A 17,065-nucleotide genomic window follows, 5' to 3' on the forward strand; every position below is an offset into this window, starting at 1 on the left:
TTATTTATCAAGATATTGGTTACCAATAAAGCATGTAAGTTTTTATTTGTTGAGGGTTTGAAAGCTGAGTGAAACCTGCAAATGGAAAACTGTATAGTTTTTGTTTTTTTTATTTTACCTCTAAAGAGTATACAGGCAACTACAGTGGAGGCAGCTATTAATTACTCTAATTATTTTTTATTATTAGCGTTGGGTGAAAGCATATCGTCAGACTCGTTTGTTGGTCAATTGCAATACAAATAATGGTGTGGAGCGACAACACAACACATTAAAACACAAGTATCTTTTGAATCACAGAAATAGTTCTCTCAGTGGAATGTTATCTATAGTAATTGACGGTTTTCTTTCTGATAAGTATGAAAGGTATGATAAAATTAGCTGTTTCTGACAAATTTTAATTTTATAATAATTTTTTATTTATGTCGCCGTTAAATAATTTTGTAATATATATTTTATAATGAAACAAGTTATTTATTTTTGTAGCTATATTGACAACAACAGATTAATGAGCTCTAAATACATGCATTATTCTGATGATGTTGATGATTGGATGATTGATCGCCCTCGACCAATGGTGAAGCATTGTCTAGTAAAGAAATCCCTTGCTGAGAATTTAGACATAACAGCACTTAAAGTTGAAGGATCTGGAAAATTCTCATTGCGATATTATAGAGACAACAAAGAACGAAAATATGTAGTAGATTTTGGAAATGAAGACAACATGCCTAGTTGTACCTGCATGGATTGGAAAAACTCTTGTTATCCTTGCAAGCATTTCTTTGTCATTTTCAAAAATTATCCTTGTTGGAATTGGGAATCAGTTTCTCTTTTATACCGAATGTCTCCTTATTTAAATATTGATATTGATTTTGATCTTGATAAAGCAAAGATAAAAAGATGTATCTATAAACTCAGTACATCTACTTATTTCAATGAAACCTTCTACAATGAATATAAATCATCTATTACTGAGACAAATAAAGTGGGTGAAACGTTGGTAAAGGCTGATACTCAAAAGATAAAAAATGCAGGAAGGAAGTCTATAACAGGTGAATCCCTAAGAAGCCTTTTGAATGACTTACGAAGTCTGAGTTTCTTAATTGAACATGATACTGATCTCCTTGAAAGTACATATAAAGAGTTAAACAATCTCATCACAAGTGTGAAAAGTGATGTACCAAAAGAAAGTTGCTTGCCCCTACTTCCTAATAAAATTAAAAAAATACCTATAACGAAAAGCTCCATTAAATATCATAAGCTACCAGCGCTTAAAAAAAAGAGTACGCAAAATAAACGTGTTGGGGAAAAAAAGGAAAAATTATTGGCAGCTTCCAAAATTGAAGTAACCTTGAAACCAGAGGAAATTAGCAATGTAGAAACTGAAGTTATAAATAATAATTTGATAGACTACAAAAACTTAAAAGAATTTGCAGATAACACGATAATAATTTTCAGTGATGAGGAAAATGTAGATACAGATCAAAGATACTGCATAAGTAAAATAAATCTTAGTCAGAGCGACTTTTCAGATATATTAAACAATGAATGGCTATCTGACAATGTTATAAATATCTTTCAAAACATGATAAAAGAACAATTCAAAGAAGTAAATGGCCTTCAAGACACTGTGCTCGGGCAAAATCTTGCTTTCAGTATCTACATAAATAAACCCTTTGTTCAAGTTTTACATGATGGTTGTAATCACTGGGTAGCAGTTTCAACATATGGTTGTAAACCTGGTGAGGTTTTCTTGATGGACAGTTTATTTCATGGTAAAGTTGCTAATTTTATAATACAACAGATATGTGCCATCATGAAATGCACATATGACAAGTTAACTGTTTGCGTATTACCAGTGCAACAACAATCAAATGGAGAGGATTGTGGTGTCTTTGCTATTGCTTTTATATATCATGTTGCAAGTACAAAAACAAAACCAGATAATGTAACATTTTCTATATCAGAAATGAGGACACATATGTTACATTGCATTAAAGTTAATAAAGTTTCTGCTCTTCTCCCTCAATCGTTAGCAAGTTGCAAGAGATGCTTTCAAAAAGACTTTTTAATTGAACTGTTTTGCAATTGTAGGATGCCTTGGAATCCCATGGAAAATCAAAACAAAAATAAACAAATGGCGCAGTGTAATGGGTGTAAACAGTGGTTCCACAGAATGTGTGAAAACATTCCAGATTTTGTCTTCTTTTTAAAGAACCGTAGATCATCATGGTTTTGTCATTGTTGTGCAAGTACAGTTTCATGATTATTTATTGTATTAAATAATACTATTCTTTACAATAAAACAGAGTTTTCTTTTGATTTCAACAGCCTTTTTTAACATGATTAATTATAAATTGTAAGAATTCTTACAAGTCATCACAATGAAATGAATAAATTTAATTTTGAGTTTTTGAACAATTCAACTTTTTCAGGTATGTATCCTCATTGATTAAAATTGAATACATTCAATTTTAACCGAGATATTGGTAGTGTGATTGTTACTTATAAATTTAGATCTTAAAGATGGATTAAGCATTGAAACTTTACATTGCAGTGTTGTAATGTAAGTTTGCACTCTTCATCATAGTTACATTGATGTAGAGTTTGTATTTTGGCTTCGCAACTTTATCAGATTCTCATTTGCCTTATGTACGATAATCATTTGCCTTATGTACTATAATGTCAGTTGTCTTGTAAATTCAAAATAATATGTTTAATAGAGTTTCTATATATTTTAATAAATATTGCTTCTCTATTGCTATTAGTCTATAATCGTCTCTGAGGCCTATAAACTTTTCTTTTTTAAATAAAATATTTTTATGGTTTATTTTTCAAACTTGATAAATATTTGTCATAATTTTGGTAAGTGGAAATGTTAAAAAAATTCCTAATTGAAGTTATTCAAGCAATAAATGAGCTTCAATTATGTTTTTTATTATTATGTAAAATGCTTTTTAATATTTATTTTTTATTTATGTATATATATTATAATACTTATTACTGTTATTGTTAGAAGCTTGCTGAAATGCTTCAAATATTGAATTACTAATAAAAAGTAGACTTTGATAGTTAACTTTTTATTAATTTGTTTGTGTATTTAATTCTTCAGTTCTGCCATTTTGTAATATTCGACTATTTTGTTTTAGTTTGCCTACTGTGGAAATATGGTTTTAATTTAGTATATTTTGATGATTCCAAATTTACTTTATTGATCATAAGCCAACAAAATAGAGAAAGAGCTGGAATTCAATACTATTATGGTACTAACTTAACACTAACTTTGTTTATTGGTAACATTCCAAAGCTATTTATTGCTATTTGTTATGTGTTATTTTATTTTACTATATTGTATTTGTCATGTTGAAAATATAAATTTTCTTTATACTCAAGTGATTTGTTATTTTGGGCGATATAATTTGAACAGCTCTCATCATTTCGCATTTCTGCTTGATTAGTGGCGTCTTTAAGTCATTTTAGTAGCGATGTTAAAATTTAAAATAGAAGTTAAAAGTACAGCTACCAAAAGTAGCAATGTTAAAAGTATAAATCATAAAATAGAAGTCAAAAGTACAGCTATAAAACTAGCGATATTAAAAGTACAAGTTATGTAATAGAAGTCAAAAGTACAGCTACCAAAAGTAGCGATGTTAAAAATACGAATCATAAAATAAAAGTTAAAAGTACAGCTACCAAAAGTAGCGATGTTAAATATACGAATCATAAAATAGAAGTCAAAAGTACAGCTACCAAAAGTAGCGATGTTAAAAATACGAATCATAAAATAGAAGTTAAAAGTACAGCTACCAAAAGTAGCAATGTTAAAAGTACAAATCATAAAATAGAAGTCAAAAGTACCGCTATAAAACTAGCGATTTTAAAATACAAATTATGTAATAGAAGTCAAAAGTAGAGATGCTAAAAATACGAATCATAAAATAGAAGTCAAAAGTACAGCTACCAAAAGTAGCGATGTTAAAAATGCAAATCATAAAATAGAAGTCAAAGGTACAGCTATAAAACTAGCGATATTAAATGTACAAATCATGTAATAGAAGTCAAAAGTACACTACCAAATGTAGCAATGTTAAATGTACAAATCATAAAATAGAAGTCAAAAGTACAGCTATAAAACTAGCGATATTAAAAGTACAAATTATGTAATAGAAGTCAAAAGTAGAGATGCTAAAAATACGAATCATAAAATAGAAGTCAAAAGTACAGCTACCAAAAGTAGCGATGTTAAAAATGCAAATCATAAAATAGAAGTCAAAGGTACAGCTAGAAAACTAGCGATATTAAATGTACAAATCATGTAATAGAAGTCAAAAGTACACTACCAAATGTAGCAATGTTAAATGTACAAATCTTAAAATAGAAGTCGAAAGTACAGCAACAAAATTAGCGATGTTAAAAGTATAATTATAAAATAGAAGTCAAAAGTACAGCTACCAAAAGTAGCAATATTAAAAGTATAAATCATAATTTAGAAGTCGAAAGACAGCTACCAAAAGTAGCGATGTTAAATATACGAATCATAAAATAGAAGTCAAAAGTACAGCTACCAAAAGTAGCGATGTTAAAAATACGAATCATAAAATAGAAGTTAAAAGTACAGCTACCAAAAGTAGCAATGTTAAAAGTACAAATCATAAAATAGAAGTCAAAAGTACCGCTATAAAACTAGCGATTTTAAAATACAAATTATGTAATAGAAGTCAAAAGTAGAGATGCTAAAAATACGAATCATAAAATAGAAGTCAAAAGTACAGCTACCAAAAGTAGCGATGTTAAAAATGCAAATCATAAAATAGAAGTCAAAGGTACAGCTAGAAAACTAGCGATATTAAATGTACAAATCATGTAATAGAAGTCAAAAGTACACTACCAAATGTAGCAATGTTAAATGTACAAATCATAAAATAGAAGTCAAAAGTACAGCTATAAAACTAGCGATATTAAAAGTACAAATTATGTAATAGAAGTCAAAAGTAGAGATGCTAAAAATACGAATCATAAAATAGAAGTCAAAAGTACAGCTACCAAAAGTAGCGATGTTAAAAATGCAAATCATAAAATAGAAGTCAAAGGTACAGCTAGAAAACTAGCGATATTAAATGTACAAATCATGTAATAGAAGTCAAAAGTACACTACCAAATGTAGCAATGTTAAATGTACAAATCTTAAAATAGAAGTCGAAAGTACAGCAACAAAATTAGCGATGTTAAAAGTATAATTATAAAATAGAAGTCAAAAGTACAGCTACCAAAAGTAGCAATATTAAAAGTATAAATCATAATTTAGAAGTCGAAAGTACAGCTACCAAAAGTAGCGATGTTAAATATACGAATCATAAAATAGAAGTCAAAAGTACAGCTACCAAAAGTAGCGATGTTAAAAATACGAATCATAAAATAGAAGTTAAAAGTACAGCTACCAAAAGTAGCAATGTTAAAAGTACAAATCATAAAATAGAAGTCAAAAGTACCGCTATAAAACTAGCGATTTTAAAATACAAATTATGTAATAGAAGTCAAAAGTAGAGATGCTAAAAATACGAATCATAAAATAGAAGTCAAAAGTACAGCTACCAAAAGTAGCGATGTTAAAAATGCAAATCATAAAATAGAAGTCAAAGGTACAGCTATAAAACTAGCGATATTAAATGTACAAATCATGTAATAGAAGTCAAAAGTACACTACCAAATGTAGCAATGTTAAATGTACAAATCATAAAATAGATGTCAAAAGTACAGCTATAAAACTAGCGATATTAAAAGTACAAATTATGTAATAGAAGTCAAAAGTAGAGATGCTAAAAATACGAATCATAAAATAGAAGTCAAAAGTACAGCTATCAAAAGTAGCGATGTTAAAAATGCAAATCATAAAATAGAAGTCAAAGGTACAGCTAGAAAACTAGCGATATTAAATGTACAAATCATGTAATAGAAGTCAAAAGTACACTACCAAATGTAGCAATGTTAAATGTACAAATCATAAAGTAGAAGTCAAAAGTACAGCTATAAAACTAGCGATATTAAAAGTACAAATTATGTAATAGAAGTCAAAAGTACAGCTACCAAAAGTAGCGATGTTAAAAATACGAATCATAAAATAAAAGTTAAAAGTACAGCTACCAAAAGTAGCAATGTTAAAAGTACAAATCATAAAATAGAAGTCAAAAGTACCGCTATAAAACTAGCGATTTTAAAATACAAATTATGTAATAGAAGTCAAAAGTAGAGATGCTAAAAATACGAATCATAAAATAGAAGTCAAAAGTACAGCTACCAAAAGTAGCGATGTTAAAAATGCAAATCATAAAATAGAAGTCAAAGGTACAGCTAGAAAACTAGCGATATTAAATGTACAAATCATGTAATAGAAGTCAAAAGTACACTACCAAATGTAGCAATGTTAAATGTACAAATCTTAAAATAGAAGTCGAAAGTACAGCAGCAAAATTAGCGATGTTAAAAGTATAATTATAAAATAGAAATCAAAAGTACAGCTACCAAAAGTAGCAATATTAAAAGTATAAATCATAATTTAGAAGTCGAAAGTACAGCTACCAAAAGTAGCGATGTTAAAAATAAGAATCATAAAATATTAGTTAAAAGTACAGCTACCAAAAGTAGCAATGTTAAAAGTGCAAATCATAAAATAGAAGTCAAAAGTACAGCTATAAAACTAGCGATTTTAAAGTACAAATTATGTAATAGAAGTCAAAAGTACAGCTACCAAAAGTAGAGATGCTAAAAATACGAATCATAAAATAGAAGTCAAAAGTACAGTTGCCGAAAATAGCGATGTTAAAAATACAAATCATAAAATAGAAGTCAAAGGTACAGCTATAATACTTGCGATATTAAAAGTACAAATCCAACAATAGAAGTCAAAAGTACAGTGCGAGTTATACCTGCGTCGTCTATTCTAGATTGGTAATAAAATGATATAACATTTGTTTTAGAAGTTAAAAGTACGCAAACTATAATTACGGCAACCGTTCCGATTTTGAAAACGAGGCGTACTTTTGACTTCTACTTTATATTGCTAACCTTATTTCTGCAGAAGAAATAAGGAAAACGAATTAATGGTAATCTCACGGTAGCGAACAAAAAACCTTAATATGTAATCATATATTTAACAGAGTATCTTTCCAAATCGGACACGTTAAAACCAACTATGTGGCCAAGTTTTATTTTCACGGTTGAAAGATCAATATTTTAATATTTATTTGACAGCTTTTAATAATAGAATAATACCTCGGTAACGTATAATAGGGACCGTTGTGGCCTGTCACGGAGAAAACTGTCCGATGAAGTAAACTGTCCGATCGGACATTTCACTCCGGAGTAGAACGTCCTAGTTTGGAGTAAGTTGTCCGACCTAGAGAATAGTGTAATTTTATGAATTGCGGCTGATTTTGTACCATCATTTTAAAAATTAATTTTAAAAATGGATGAACAGAATAATGCTGAAGAAAGAATGCTTGCTGATGTTAGTAACTATATATTTACATCTGTTTATCGCTATGACTGCATACCGAAAGAAATGCGGGCTATTCGACGAAGAGCAAGCAGGTATAGATTATAAACATTATACATAGATTATATCATTTTGTATCTATGTTACTAGTAACATAGTTACAATTTGATATATACTTTTATACACTGTTAAGAAAGTTACAAATATAGTCGATATGACAAATGAATATATGATAATTTTATATTCTATTTGTCAAATAGAATATATAATTATCAGATAATTTGCTCCCATATAATAATACTTACAAGGATATTTAAAAAAATTATAGCACAAAAAGTTTATTTATGTATTATTGGAAGCAGTTCCAATAATACATAAATAATTATTTATACTTTACAGGTTTAGGATGAAGGATGATAAACTGCATCACAAGACAAAGAATGACATATGGTTGGAAGTGCTTTTTAGCAATGAGCAAAGAAAACAAATTGTTAATTTTTGACATAGCGAACCTACTGCTGGTCACCTCGGTAGAACACGAACTTTTTACAAGGTGTCAGAATGTTTTTTGGCCAGGAATTTTCAAAGATGTAGTTTATGCTGTATGTATATTATATCGTTGTTATCAATATTAATATGGCATTTATATATATATATATATATATATATATATATATATGTATATATATATAATACCATGTTATGTTTTAAAATATAAAGAAAGTTTTAATAATTGAATGACAGAAGATTTGAAACAAGTTCTCAAAACTTTATGTTGTTCAAAATGTTAATCTATTTTACAAATAATAACACTTTTATAGAATATAAGTATAATGACTACCTGATACATATTTTAGTATTGCTATTATATCTGTAACCAATGTGTATCTATTTTTTTATAATGCGATAATGTATAATATATACATATATTATATATTGTATTATGTGAAGTTTTTTTAAAGTATGTTCTTAAATAATTCTAAATTTAAGTCTTGTGACATCAGAACATTAATATATACCATATGCTAGAGTTTGTAATTTGCAAGTTACACATAACATAGGTTAAAAGCTGCGAACAGTGTCAGCACACAAATATGCAAAATTTCAAAAAAACTAGTCCAGAGCTTCATCCTATTAAAGTACAGTCACCATGGTTTCATATTAGAATTGATTTAGTATAAATAAATGTATTCTTACTATCTCTGATTATTGCACAAAGTGGGTAGCAGCATTTCCCCTAAAATCAAAATTAGCAAGTGGTGTTGCAATAGAATTGTATAAGGTAAATTTAAATAATATTATCTGATTGCATTTAAATAATATTTTTGAAGATATAAATTTTTTTTGAATATTTCAGTTGTTCATGCAAATGGGTATACCAAAAGTTGTTACCTCTGACCAAGGCACAGAGTTTTACAACCAAATAAACAAGAAACTAATGACTTTGTTAAATGTGAAATATCATTTTACCACAGCCTATCATCCACAGGTTTAAAAATTTGAATTCAGTTGGTGTATAAGAGCTTTCTAGTTTTATAATCTTGGATTTAATCATCTTGTGTTTTAGGCTAATGGTTTAGATGAGCGGTTAAATCAAACCATCCAGTTAATGCTTGTAAAATTTTGCAATGATCGCCATATTACATGGGATACTCATTTGGATGCTTGTACTTTTGCATACAATACATCAAGGCAAGAGTCTACAAAATACCGCCCCTTTGAGTTAATGTTCGTAAAGAAGCCCATACTTCCTATAGAATTAGAAGTTGCAGGAGAATCTTCTCAATCATTGTTAATTGATTTTAGCACAAGACCTGAAAGCAACCAACATTTTATGAATAAAATAATTGAGGAAAGGTATAAAGCATTTACTGGTTTGTTACTTTACTGTTCTTGTCAGATGCCTGCTGAAGGCAAAATGATTAAATATTTGAAATGCAATAAGTTATATCACTTGAACTGTTTGATCAACATTTCGGAAAGCAGCTTTGATGATTTTTTGTGCGATTCTTGCAATTAACTTCTGGATATAAAAAGTATAAATAATAGCATAAATAAAAGTAATTAGGAAGACATTTCATTATAGTAAGAAAGATTAAGAGTAGTATTAACTTAAAATGTAGCATTAGGTTAAAAAGTAGTTCTAACTTAAAGAGTAACGTTAGTTTAAAGCGTTATTGCTCTTCTTTTTCTTTATATTTATTTTGTCTTATAACTGTCCTTATTTTGTCTATAATTTTATTTATGCTGGAGCTTTATTTGCTTATTTGGATTCATTATTTATTTATTCTTATTTATGATTGGAGTTTGAAGAAGTTTTTTGTTATAAGGTTTCAAAGACTTTTTTCAAAGTTTTTGATTTATTTTTATTATTAGTTATATTTTAAAAAATGATTCTTTTTTATTCCATTATTACATTGATTTTAACTTTGCCATTATTTTATTTTAGTTTGTCTACTGTTGAAATATGGTTTTAGTAAACTTCCATGAATTTAAGTTTACTTTATTAATCATTCACGAACAGCTAAGGAAAAATTGAATTCAACTCAATAAAGTTTGGATTAGTTTTATTTTCAGGTAAGATTGCAAAATATGATTTAACTGTAGTTAGATAATAACTTATTACTGTTTTGTACCGTTATTTATTTACATTTATTTACTCTACTATAATATGTATGTTGTACTGTATAAACAATGATTTTTTTTTTAATTATAAAATTATCTTATCATTCTTGTAATTGTTTCAGTTAGTTGTTTTATTTTTATCATTGCTATTTGTATCATTAATGTTATTAGCTGGTATTTACTTAAACCTTTCGTAAATAACCTACATTATTAAGTTTTTCTCGTCAAAATATATAATTTGGTTGACAAAGTCAACCAGTTTGGTATATGCAATTTTTAAAAAAACTTACTTTAGTTAATTAAATAAAATGGATTAAGTGAATGATGAAAAAGAAGAACAAGACTTTCTTGATGTTAGTATTATATAATATTTTATATTTAAAAAGCAAAAATAAAAAATCCATTTTTTATTTAAGATAATTGTTCAAAACTTAAAGTATTATCATGAGTTTACTGTGGTTCTGCTACAGTCCATCAAGTAATTGTAGAAGAGTACACCATGAAAATTTCAAGTTTTCATTTTTAATTTTATGTTTTGTACAAGGTCAAAAAAAAGAATTCTGTTTAAAACACATTTAAAAAATATATATATATATATATTAGTAATATATGTGGCAAAAGTTAATTAGGTACTAAATAAATTGATATAAAGATTGCAGAAACAATTAGGTACTAAATAAAAGAATTAGTTTACTAAAAGTCAGGAAATCGCCATTGCTATTGGCGTTGCTATAGAAGCTGAAAAAACTTCACTTTAAAAAAAATCAATTATTCTTATAATATTGAATATATACATTCTAATAATATAAATGTATATATATTCTCAGAGCCGTAACCATCGGGAGAGCCCTGGCCCCTCCAAAAAATTTTTAAATTATAATTATAAGGGAAAAACATATACATAAAATAATTTTAACCAATTTTTTATCCCCTTCCTCCTTTAAAAGAACCCTATGGCCCCCTAATATCAAATTTGTGGTTACGACTCTGATTCTGAATCTTTCAAACAAGATAACATAAATAACATAATTTTTAATTTTTACTGTTTTTAACTTAAACCTTAAACGAAATATAAAGATTTAAACATGTCAGTGTTAACATTTTTTTAATTTTTTTAAACTTTTAAACCGGTAAAAAATGACCTTGTGACTATCAAGCTTCAGGTTAATTTGTATGAGTTACATGACGCATAATATTACTATGTTAATTATAATAATATTATGCTTAGTATATAAAGTGTTAAAGTTTTCTTTATGCCGCAGAATAATGCGCGAGTTCTCAAACCATCGTTTAAACAAACGCTAAAACACATCGCTCGAGTGGTCCGAATAAAAATAATCCGCAAAAAAGTAGGACAGTTTGCTCCGGTGTCGCGTTAAATAAGTAGATCGTTAAATAAGTAGACAGTCAGTTCTGCGCAAGCGTAACGCCTGCGCAGATACAGCGCAAAGCTTCCGTTAGGTAGGTTAAATCTATCGTTATATAAGTAGCCTTGTTTCCGTTAGGTATAAACTCAAAAAACAAAAATAATCATGTTTTAAAATTTTTTTAAATTATTTAATTAAAATGCGAATCTATAATTACTCTGTTGAAGATGTTTAGCAGTCTCTGATGGAATAATAAATTATTATAATAAAAAAGTGTCAACTTTGTGGTATGTGTATATATAACCCACTATTTAAGTTAAACTTTTATATAATTTATGATTAAGAGTTAATTATTATTGTATATTTTATATTATTTTATGTTTCTGAAGTTAATTTTATACTATGTCTCAGCATCTCAAAACTCACAGTTGTTTTGGGACTTCCATTTTATGCATTGACTTATTTGTCGATTTTGCTCAGAACTATTAGTCAATTTTGTTATGTATTTAAGAGTTGCAATTAAGTATTACTAGAAATACTTATTGAAAACAATCTAAGACCAAATTAACTGTAAATTTATTATGGATTTAAATCTAATTTTCAGAAAGTGACCCTAGGTACAGTTTAAAAAAAGCTTATTGTACCTAGGGCCACTAATTTTCAAACCCTTTTACTTGATGGAATTTTATTAGTATAAGTCAATATACTTATACTAATACAAAATAATTAGTATAGAGATGTGATCGTATCAGTTTTGCCTTCTTTAGACAAGTCTGGGGACTTACATTTGGGCACTAAAAAAATCTGGCTATAGGTACACAAACTTCCCTTAGACCTTATTGGACCTCTTGCCTTAATAAAACTTGAAAAAAAAATATTATTACAATTACTGATAATTGAAGTAAATATATTGAAAAATTAACAATTTATGCAACTACTTTATTTTATAGATTTTTGGTCCTCTTCAAAAAACTCTAAAATTTTAGATTATTTGATAAAGTCTGCTTATTTTCCTTAAACCAATCAATGAGAAAAAGGTTCAGAGTTTAAACTGGTAGCGGTAAAGGTTTGAAAAAAGCTATTTGTTAATGATAGTATCGTTGTAAAAAGGGGCTGTCGAAGTTCAAAATTTTTCTAAAGTTTTCTTGAAAGTTTGTCAATACAGTCTAAAGACAAGGCCTTAGATATTTTAAGAGACTCACCTTGCTGGCTTGATGATACCTTGATTGATATAGCACAAAGTTTGTTTTTATATCAGTTTTCTAAAATGTTTGGGTTTCCAAGTTTAAAAAATCTGGATTTTTTGCATTTTTAGTTGTTTTAATTCATGTGGTTTTTCAGAAAGTTACAGTTGTATGCAAACGATTAATGTTAGAAAATCATATTGGGTGTTTCTAAGTAATGTGTCCTGATGTTGTTTTACATTAGTAGTGTGTTTAGTTTTATGATTCACTCTTTAATAGTTTAAGTAAAGGTGATGCGCCATTGTTAGTGCATAGAGTTGCACATGAAAATGATTGTGATTTTTTCTTAGAAAGAAATGCAATGGTTTTGTGTAGCAGTATCAACCTAAGTTTAGTTATGTAAAAAGATAATGACATGCGGTAGCATTACCTGAAATGTATTGAGAATGGTAAATTAGAGATGTTTCCTTTTATTACTGTGTTATACTGTCATAAACAGTGTGTCTTTAGTACTATCAATGTTGTGAATATATCCTGTTATTTCTACTGTTTTTGTTTTATGACATATTTGAATATTTAAATTCAATCAATATACATAGATATGTTTTTTTTGTTTTTTATTGTTGATTTGTTTATGTACCTTATGTTCTAGTTAATATTTAAAAAATTCATTACTTATTTTATTTTTGTAAGTGTCTTATAGATGTCTAAAGTTATACATTTGGCTAATTTAGGTCAACTATTGTTTGTTCTTTATTTTGTTATTGGCATGATGATTTGTTTTGCTCACTTTGTAGTTGTTTTTTTCTTACTGTCATCAGTTATTCAACTAGGGTTATCGATATAAGATATAGTCAATAGGTACAGTTATTAAAGTCAGTTCTTTATTTACATACATTTTGTTGCAGTTGATTATAGCTACTATTACAACTACACCAAAAGTAGTATTTAAAAATATGGCTATGTAATTTTTAATTATAATGAGATATTTGATCAATTTTTTATAGAATATTGTGAAAGTATAGACTATTCTGGCATGTTGATATATCTTTGATGGGCGGACATAAGAGTATAACTGCATTTTTGACCATTTAACGATTTATATGAGAAAATGTGACTTGTGTATGCCGGCATCAATGGTTTTAACAGTATAGTTACACCATTCGGTTCAAACAGAATAAAAGTAATAACCCTCTCAAAATATGACTTCTGTAGCAAAATAATTGGGTTCATAATAATGTTTTTTTGCTCTCCTGAAAATTTACACTTTTGCAGTTATACTCTTATGTCCGCCCATCAAAGATATGGCTGTTTTAACATTTTTAACATATATTTGATTTAAAAATTCAAATCCTTCAATTAGAGTTCATTTTGTAAATCAATTTATTGACATAAATTATTCAATGCATTTATTAAGTACTCTTCTGGCACAAAGGCATTTTTATAATTATTTTATTTATTCGTTGTGATTTCATGATACTATTTATATTATACTATATTTCTATTCTATGTTGGCTTGTAATTCCATGTGGAAAAATCGAATTTCTTCCGAAAATGCCCAAGTTTCAACCAAGTTAAATTTTTTCAAAAGGACTTAAAAACCATGTTGTTTTATTTTGCTATTTATATTGTGTAAGGATATTATTTTTCTCATTGATGTGTAAGGATATTATTATATTGATTTTATTTTCCAAATAAAGTTTTAGTGTAGCATGAAGTGTGTCGTTTCTTTAATATCGTTTGTATTTAAAACATTCTCATAGTAAGAAATAGTAAACTAAGTTTAGGTCACATTTTATTATTATTGCGCTATGCATACATTAAAATCGCTAAAATCGTCGAATAATACCCGTCTAGGTTGTTATTCAACGGTAGTACAGTAGTGGTGTAGTGGTAGAACGCTCGCCTCATAATCAAAAAGTTCTGAGTTCGATCGCCACCACGTCCCTGGCAGTACCGCGCTCAACTTGTTTCACCGCGTAGCGATCTTGATCGTCATGGTTTGTGTTTCGAAGTTATAGAGTTGAGAGAGGGTTGTAACAACAACTAAAGCAGCCTCTTTGATTGTAGTGTCTTTTTCGGCTTTGAGGAGGTAAATTAACGCATAAAAAAAGGCTAGACACGAATTAATAAATTCTCTTCTTTTCTTTTTTCTGGGATAACATCAGAATGCTGTCCTTACTATTTATCTGCGTAGAATCAAGTAACAATTACAAATTTTACAATCATTAAGTTTAAGGGTTAAGGATAAATAATTTAACGTAAAACATTTTGCTAAAATGCACAGTTAAATTATTTAGGAATACAATAAACTTCCTTGTGAGATGACTATTTTATTTGATATCATTAATACGAGTGAATGGCCTATCAAAAAGCTTTTTCTTAAAAATATGTTTCTTGTCATACTATACTATAAAGATATAAATTGCGATTAGAATATAGGTCGTGAGTTAAATATTATTAAAAGTAGTAAATTATCACTATAAAAATGCCCTTAAGTAATAACAATTCGCATGGCATAAGAAATGCTTTTAGTTCGGTTAACGTATGTTTTTTTTTAAATTTGTTCGCCTGGGTTAGCAAAATGCCTCGATTGTTCAGTTTGTCTACTTATTTAACGATCTACTTATTTAACGTGACTTAATACGTTAAATAAGTATCCGTAAACTAACGCATGCGCAGAATATCATTTTGTCTACTTATTTAACGATCTACTTATTTAACGTGACACCGGAATAAATTGTCCTAGACGGACGGATAGGACAAACTAGGACGTTCTACTCCGAAGTAAAATGTCCGATCGGACAAATTACTCCGCGGACAGTTTTCTCCGTGACAGGCCACAGCAGGAATCTCTATAGCCAAATTCCGTAAATTACGGCAGACGCAAATAAATTTTTAGTGATAATTCTTCAACAAAACAACCAAAAACTAACTTGGCTACCGTTAAATTTAATCTCTATGGCCATAAACTGTTAAGGGTTATACACGTAAAGTACGTCACGCAGAGTTTAAATAATGGTTTAACAAATAAGTAGCTCTCGTTCGCAGAGTTTTGAAAGTAAAATCATTTGCGCAAAGTTTCAAATTTTAACTTTAGCGTGACGTAATTTATTTTAAACTATTTAGACGAAAAAATATTTTGCACGTCTTTATAATATTTTCCTTAATATATTGCTAAAATATTTCTATATCTTATACCAAAAATTTTGAAAGAAATTGATACTAAACAAATTTTCTAAGAAATTATTCTGACTTTAAACTATGTGGCCATGGCCACAATGGCCACCCCTTGGATCCGCGCCTGCATTTATATACAGTTAAATCATAAATACATATCTTATAAATATAACCAGAAATAATTTATTGTTTTCATTAAGCAATATCACATTGTACTTTATTGTATTATTTTTAGCTAATACTTAAATAAGTAATACTTTAAGTCACCAATGTATATATTAAAGTATTTTACTTTAAACAAACATTTAAAATTTATATCACAATAATCATATAGTAAGAATTTGTACTATTTGATAGTTTTAAAATATTTAATATCTACAATCCGCTAATTTTTAACTATAAAACTTTGTTAAAAAACAATTACTTCATTTTATACTGTATTTATACTATATAGGTAACTTATACTATATAAGATATAGACCTTGAATAGATCATTTTATGTCGAAGTTGTTTTGAACCAGGTTGTATTTAAGCTCTTGCTTTGTATTGGTAACACTAGAGCGTGCCGCGATGTACTTACGGATGCTGATATGTCATTTTAAAAACGCTTTGACAACTGCGCGTTTTGTCGCTCTTCAGCCGGCGGCGGTAATCCAACAAAAGACATCATAGCAGACTTTCAGCGTTTTTGCACTGGCGGCAAGCCGCATTAGATTTTACAGTGGAGCAGCATCGGCATGCCAGCGGCTCTACGTAACACGGCCCAATGAAAGCATGGTGATGTAAAAGGATTGTTACTGCTTGTAAAATGCATTGTTACTGCATGCTAGGTATGTAATTTCAAATTAATTTCTGATGCATAAGATTTAAGATACATAGTAATTAATAAATGAATAATGGCAATGGCTGAAGAAACTGGAGTCCTATTCTTCATGCTTAAAAGCTTGCTTTGATTTAAGACAGTAAAGTTTTTTGCCACTAAATTTAGCAAGAAACATTTTTTATTTTCTTTAGCCATTACTTCAAATCATTCATTCAAATAAGTGCTACTAACACAAATACTAATTAGTATTAATAATTATATGATATTACTAAGAGTAATGAGTATTAATGGCCTCCGTAAAATTAAGTGAAATAACTATTTGGCTTAGTAACTCAGTAAAGTTGACAATACAAATCAAAAATTTGTAAATAAGTAGATGCATTTATATAATATAAAG

General features: G+C 28.3%; 1 long non-coding RNA gene across 3 annotated transcripts; it reads left to right on the forward strand.

The window, feature by feature from the left end:
- Nucleotides 1–7,327: 7,327 nt before the first annotated feature.
- On the forward strand, nucleotides 7,328–14,382 carry LOC136091455 (uncharacterized). Of its 3 annotated transcripts, XR_010643995.1 has the most exons (4): nucleotides 7,328–7,584; nucleotides 7,889–8,091; nucleotides 9,939–11,768; nucleotides 13,400–14,382. It is a non-coding gene; the product is annotated as an uncharacterized LOC136091455 (long non-coding RNA). The 3 variants fall into 3 exon arrangements; XR_010643993.1 differs by having other exon boundaries at nucleotides 9,939–14,382; XR_010643994.1 differs by lacking the exons at nucleotides 9,939–11,768; nucleotides 13,400–14,382 and adding an exon at nucleotides 8,551–9,932.
- The last annotated feature ends 2,683 nt before the right edge of the window (nucleotides 14,383–17,065 follow it).

This window comes from Hydra vulgaris, chromosome 15 (assembly GCF_038396675.1).
Source record: "Hydra vulgaris chromosome 15, alternate assembly HydraT2T_AEP".
NCBI classification, from domain to species: Eukaryota; Metazoa; Cnidaria; class Hydrozoa; order Anthoathecata; family Hydridae; genus Hydra; species Hydra vulgaris.